The sequence below is a fragment of the Notolepis coatsorum genome, assembly GCF_963971535.1.
Source record: "Notolepis coatsorum genome assembly, chromosome: 9".
NCBI classification, from domain to species: Eukaryota; Metazoa; Chordata; class Actinopteri; order Aulopiformes; family Paralepididae; genus Notolepis; species Notolepis coatsorum.
In genome coordinates this window covers 63,961,993-63,968,387 of record NC_140173.1, presented here as the reverse complement: position 1 = coordinate 63,968,387, position 6,395 = coordinate 63,961,993, and the positions used below count along the sequence as shown (strand labels likewise).

Below are 6,395 nucleotides of genomic sequence, written 5' to 3'. Positions count from 1 at the left end.
GCGTTCTGATTGGCCGAGAGGTTTAAGGGGGCGGGACTTAGGTGTATGTCATACCTTATAAGGGCATATATCAAAGTTTGGTGGATTGTAGCCACGCCCCCTTTTTGAGATGATTTATGACCCCCTAGGGCTTCTCTGATTGGTCTAGGATGTAAGGAGGCGGGACATCCGGTTTTGAGGGCGGGACATCCGGTTTTCGGAAGGGGAGGAGATTTTTTTCAAAATAAAAGTTTTATTTTTTTCAAAAAAAAAAAGTCCTTCAAAATAAAAGATTCAAATTTTTTTTAGATTCAAAAGTTTTTTTTATTTTCTTTCAAAAAGAATGTATTCCATGGTTTTCACAATATGTATTTCTGTATTTCCAAAAGTTTTCAGAATATATCATCACAATTAAGTTTTACAAGGTTGAATACATTATGTGTATTCCAAAGTCTTAAGAATATATCTTCAGAATAAAAATACAAGGTGTGTTTTCTTCAGAAAGTGCATTTATTTCAAATGCTAAATGTAAAATACATTTAGTGTGTTTTCTTCAGAAAGTGCATTTATTTCAAATGGTGAGTGTATCTTCAGAAAGTGCATTTATTTCAAATGGTGAGTGTATCTTCAGAAAGTGCATTTATTTCAAATGGTGAGTGTATCTTCAGAAAGTGCATTTATTTCAAATGATGTTTGTATCTTAAGAAATAGCCTCTCTCTGTCTGTTTGCTGTTGGTGTGTGTCTCCACTCTGTAGGCTGTGTGTTCTCTCAAATGTCTCTCAGTAGACTGAATATGTGCCCAGGTATGGACTTCAGGGTCATGTTGAGGGATCTTCATTTTTTTTTTTTTTTACATATTATGAAAGTACAGATTCATACCTTCAAAATAAGCCATCACTTGAACATTTTGGTGGGATACTTTGCAAGCTACTTCCTATGATTCATGGTGATTATCACAAAACGTATTCAGAGATAATAGCCTTCAAGAGACGAGCAGGCTATTCAGTGACAATAGTGAAACAACTACAACACTACCCAGAAGTCATTGTAATCCATGGCCCCCCTCTCTCTAGGGCAATTAACACCTGGCAGCTTTCCAGTCTGAGGCTCTTTGTTATTAAAATGAGTCTGGTGACTGGTAGTGGTAGTGAAAGGGACCCTGATAATAAACAAGAAACTTAATCAAGTTTCAAGATTTTATTAGCATTTAAAATAACACGAGATAAAAATAGACATGCTAAAGTCAATGTTCAATGTTCTGATGGCCTCTCCAGAAGCATTTAGATGTAAATACATGTAGTGTGGTAGTGAAAGACACAACAACTAGGTTAACCTTCTGTAGTCTGGTAGTGAAAGGTTAACCTTCTGTAGTGTGGTAGTGAAAGGGTTAACCTTCTGTAGTGTGGTAGTGAAAGGTTAACCTTCTGTAGTGTGGTAGTGAAAGGTTAACCTTCTGTAGTGTGGTAGTGAAAGGGTTAACCTTCTGTAGTGTGGTAGTGAAAGGGACCCTGATAATAAACAAGAGACAAAATCAAGTTTCAAGATTTTATTAGCATTTAAAATAACACGAGATAAAAATAGACATGCTAAAGTCAATGTTCAATGTTCTGATGGCCTCTCCAGATGATCACCGTGGTCTTTTTGAACCGCCGCTGGATATTTTGGCTGGTGGTGCCGGGCATGTTACGTCCTGGGCTTCCTCATCACAGAACTCTCTGATCTTGTGGAACAGATAGTGTTGTCTTGCAGAGTCCAGTCCCGGTGGTGGCAGCACAGGAAGTCCATCTATAGGCGGCAGGACACGGACGTCACGGAGCAGCTGGAATCTGGTTTCAGCGCCATCAATAGACATCTTTGCCACAACCACACCAGGTTCCTTGGAATCAAAGCTGCAATAATAAAGTGAAACGTTAGTACAGGGCACATAACAATATCAATGCATTTGTATCATTTACCAATGACATTCTTTGCACTAAAGTGTGAATAATTAATTACAGTAAATACACAACACACAGTGACCACACCCACCTAAAGTGCTGGTACTGCTTGATCTGTGGCAGTGGCTTGAAGTAAGGCCCCAGATGTTCCTGCCAGTTGTAGGACTGCACGATTACAGTGCCATCTTCCTTTCCCACTAGCTGTGGTATGTTGATTCCAGCCACTGAGCTGTCCCTTACGACTGCTGCAATCTCATCAAGAGTGTTCACCTTGGTCTTTCTGAAACGCTGCTTGAGAAGCCCAAAGAAACTGTCCGGGGAAAACTTTGTGTGGCCTACAATCAGCAGGTGGAGATTGACACGATGGTGAAGACCATGTAGCGCTCGCCACGCTAAGTACCACAACATGTACTTGTTCTTGTTTTGGCCACTGCAGTTGTCACAGTGAAGGTCAACATCTGTCTCCCCAAGACCATGGTCTTTGAAGAAGTGGTGCAGGTAGCTTATGACGGCGTTGCTACCTTTGCTGGACTCCATCCCCTCATCCACCAAATAGTTGACTTGCCGTGGAATCGCCTCACAGCAAACACCGAATATGCTGCACTTGCGTGGAGCCAAGAAGTACATGGGCCCTGGTTGAAGGGGGTCTGATGGGTAGTGCACCTGCAATAAATGAATAAGGATTTTAGAAAGAAAAAAAAGGGAGCAATGCAGTAGTTATAACAATTATAACATGATGTTGTGAAAGAGGGCTTGGTATGTAGTCACCTTTTGAGCGTAGTCGAAACTGTAATGCATTGTCAAGGGCTTGCTTGCCGGTGGCACATGACCACCCAGAGAAAGACCATCACCGATCTCCTTGGCGGCTTTAAGCATGCCCTTGTAGGCAGCCCGCTCTGAGGTTACATGCGCCAGATGTTGTTCCTGCTGCTTCAGCTTTGCAGACTTCTCAGCCTCTGGCAGATTGGCACTTTTGAAAATCTGAAAAAAAAAAGTTAAGTAAATGATGATTAATATTAATAATAATAAACTGTATTTGTATAACACTTTTCATACAGAAGTTGCAGTTCAAAGTTCATAACACTGTGATGTTCACTAACCAGATAATTGTTCTTCTGACACACCCAGCAAAGATCAGACATTGGTTTGATTGCTCTGATATGACTCAGTAATTGCCTCCAGAGGGACTTAAATGTGGACAGGCCCACTGCTCGCTGGTCTGAAAGATTAATAAGAACACATGTTAGCACAATGTCATTCATTTTCAAGCTTTGTTTTTATTTGACAAAGACCTATTTGACCTATTTCTTTGACAAAGATTTGCTTACACCTACCAACTGGCATTGCCTTGGTATATAAACGCCACACAGATGCCTTCGTGACGCAAGATGGTAACAGCTGACCGGTAAAGTTCTTTTGGTGTGCCTGGCGTCCAGGGAGGTGAACAGCATGATCTTCTGCATAATTCAACACAAATTGAACTACTTTTTCGATATCTTCATATTTTATGCAATGCTTGTTGTTGTGTGGTGATCGCTTTTTTGTGCGAAGACACATGCCATTTTCTGACATGTGTTTGCTTATTGCAATCAAGCGATCCTTACCTATTCTTGGGAGAGAAGAGGGGGGGGGGGGGGAGACAGAGAGAGAGATAGTTAGATCATCATCATCACAAGTACCGGTACCTGTCTGTACCACACCCAGTCTACATGATTGTGGAGACAGAGACAGAGAAGTTAGATCATCATCATCATCAATCATCATCATCACAAGTACCGGTACCTGTCTGTACCACACCCAGTCTACATGATTGTGGAGACAGAGAGAGATAGTTAGATCATCATCATCAATCATCATCATCATCACAAGTACCGGTACCTGTCTGTACCACACCCAGTCTACATGATTGTGGAGACAGAGAGAGATAGTTAGATCATCATCATCAATCATCATCATCATCACAAGTACCGGTACCTGTCAAGTACCGGTACTTTATACTATACTATGCTACTATACTCTACTATAATGTACTATAATTAGTTTTAATAAAATGGGGGACCCTGATAATAAACAAGACTAATCAAGTTTCAAGATTTTATTATCATTTAAAAAAAAATAGGCATGATGTACTATATTAGTTTTAAATAGACAATAATAATAACTTACCCGTGGATGAAGAGGAAAGCTTCACGGCAGATTTGTATCGCCCCGAAGAAATAGTTTGTGTAAGCACGTTGTCTTTTTTTGGAAAACGATTTATTTCCGATAGTCCATTCTGACTTTCGACCAAAAGCCTGGAGCTGCGCCATAATAATCAAGTCTTTATGATCCTCTTCGAGAGCCGCTATCTCAAAACGCCTTGTGTAAACTTCATCACGGTCCAATTTTGTGATACATGACCGCCGATTAAGAATGTCATTTTCTTTATCAACCTGGACGCATTTACAAGTAAATCGCAAAAGTCTTTCCATTTGGCGTTCGTGGTTCTCGTCAGATTCAACTTCCACAACGCACATTACGTGTTCTACCTTGTCTCCAAATCCGTTAGGTGTGTTGTCACCATCATCAGATTCTGGCTCTGCCTCGTCTTCAAATCCGTTAGTTTTGTCACCATCACCACCATCACCATCATTTTCTGGCTCTGCCTCGTCTTCAATAGTGTTGTCACCATCATCATCATCTGCCTCTAACTCGTCACAACTGTCTTCTTCTTCTGAACCAGAATCTGAGTTTCTTTTTGGATTTTTCTTCTGCGGAAAGAAATCCGTGATGAATGTTCCTAAAGCGCGTTCGTCTTCAACACAGTGTGCTCCGAAGTGAGCAAACCGGTTTAATGCCTCGGCAAGTGCCCTCGCTGTGGGTTGCTGACTGGGTTCCATGGTGACTGGCAAACATGCACTGCCCTGCTCTCTGTTTAATACTCACCGATCAATGGCATCAACTTAATGACGTCACCGCCTGACCAATAAGCATTTAGATGTAAATACATGTAGTGTGGTAGTGAAAGACACAACAACTAGGTTAACCTTCTGTAGTGTGGTAGTGAAAGGTTAACCTTCTGTAGTGTGGTAGTGACGGATAAAAAAACGGATAAATAGTTTTTTTCACCATATTTCTAATATTTATTTTGGCTAAATACCAATTATAAATATCTCGACGAATTACCTCTGAATATGAATCAAAAAAAAATATTAAAGATTCGCTCACTAGTTCTACCAGAAACGGAGTTGAGGCGAAGCATTACTAAGCTTCTGTAGTGTGGCAGTGAAAGGGTTAACGCGCCCTCATCGCGCCGCAGCGCAGTTTACATCAGGGCCCCCACAATAATGAAAAAGCCGATGAAAAAGCCATTTTTTATCACTCCGTTTCCGTATTAAATTAATTTACTTTTAGCCATTAGGTTGGAAAAAATGCACCCTACCGAAATTCGTTCGCTCATAAAATTCGAACTGTGTTTTAATGGTTTTTAATTAAGTTAAAACACACGTTTTATAAAGGCCGTAAAGGCCTCTTTTTTTTAATCTTTTTTTTAGACACTGCGTTACGTTGCTTATAAATCATCTGAACTTATAACATTAAGATAGTGTATTAATAGTGTGTTATTCTAAAGCTAATGACGTCTGTGTGTTAACACCTATTAAGTACAGTACTTAACCCCTGTGGACAGGCCCCACAGCCCGCGCGTGTAGTTTTTTCTCCTCACTTGGAAGAAAATTTGTGGAACTATTATAACAATAATTACCTCATTTACAAGTTGTATTTAAGTTTGCAACTAAGGGCAAATAAGGGAACACATCAATGACAATTCAAATATGTAAAAAAAATCAAGATATCGATTTTTAGGATTTTCTAAACAGCAAGACATTTTCTTCATTTCAGAGCACCTCCCCCTTTGCGGATCAAATCGGGTTTGGTCACGGCGAGTCACATATTTCTCCCTCTGTCTAACTGCAGCTTCTCTGAAAATTCTGATAGTGACAAACCCTGTAGATGTCATACGAGGCTGGAGAATGACTAGGACCAATGAGATGACTCAAAACCATCTGCCAAAAGCAGATTTATGACTCTGCGACTTCCCGTTTCTGTAGACCACACCGTCCCCCCAAGGTGTCTGTGTGTGTTTTCTTAATGCCAGATGCCAATTGTCACAATCTTTAGATAAGTGTATTCCAAATTACAAATGTAATGTGTCTAATGTGTTTAAGCAAAAGTCTAAATAAATGTAAAATAAATTTTTTGTATTCCAAATTACAAATGTATGTATGTATATTAGTTTCATGGATAAAGACATAATCTTTATACACTTGTGTTTAAGCAAAAAGAAAATTACAAATGTAATTTGTAAAATTAAAAGTGCACCATTACATTAGCATGCAAGGGTCTAGGGTTTGAATATTTCGTTAATACGAGTGTTTTATATTATGCACATTAATTATTTTAGAGTTATTATTAAAAGAGTTGGGCTAAAAATATAAAGT

The 6,395-nt window shown here is 39.6% G+C and overlaps 1 long non-coding RNA gene across 1 annotated transcript; it reads right to left on the bottom strand.

Moving 5' to 3' along the window:
- Nucleotides 1–2,348: 2,348 nt before the first annotated feature.
- Nucleotides 2,349–3,370, bottom strand: LOC311234906. Its single transcript, XR_014620114.1, has 4 exons — nucleotides 3,252–3,370; nucleotides 3,018–3,136; nucleotides 2,686–2,898; nucleotides 2,349–2,580 (listed from the first exon to the last, which is right to left on the bottom strand). It is a non-coding gene; the product is annotated as an uncharacterized lncRNA (long non-coding RNA).
- Between the last annotated feature and the right edge of the window lie 3,025 nt (nucleotides 3,371–6,395).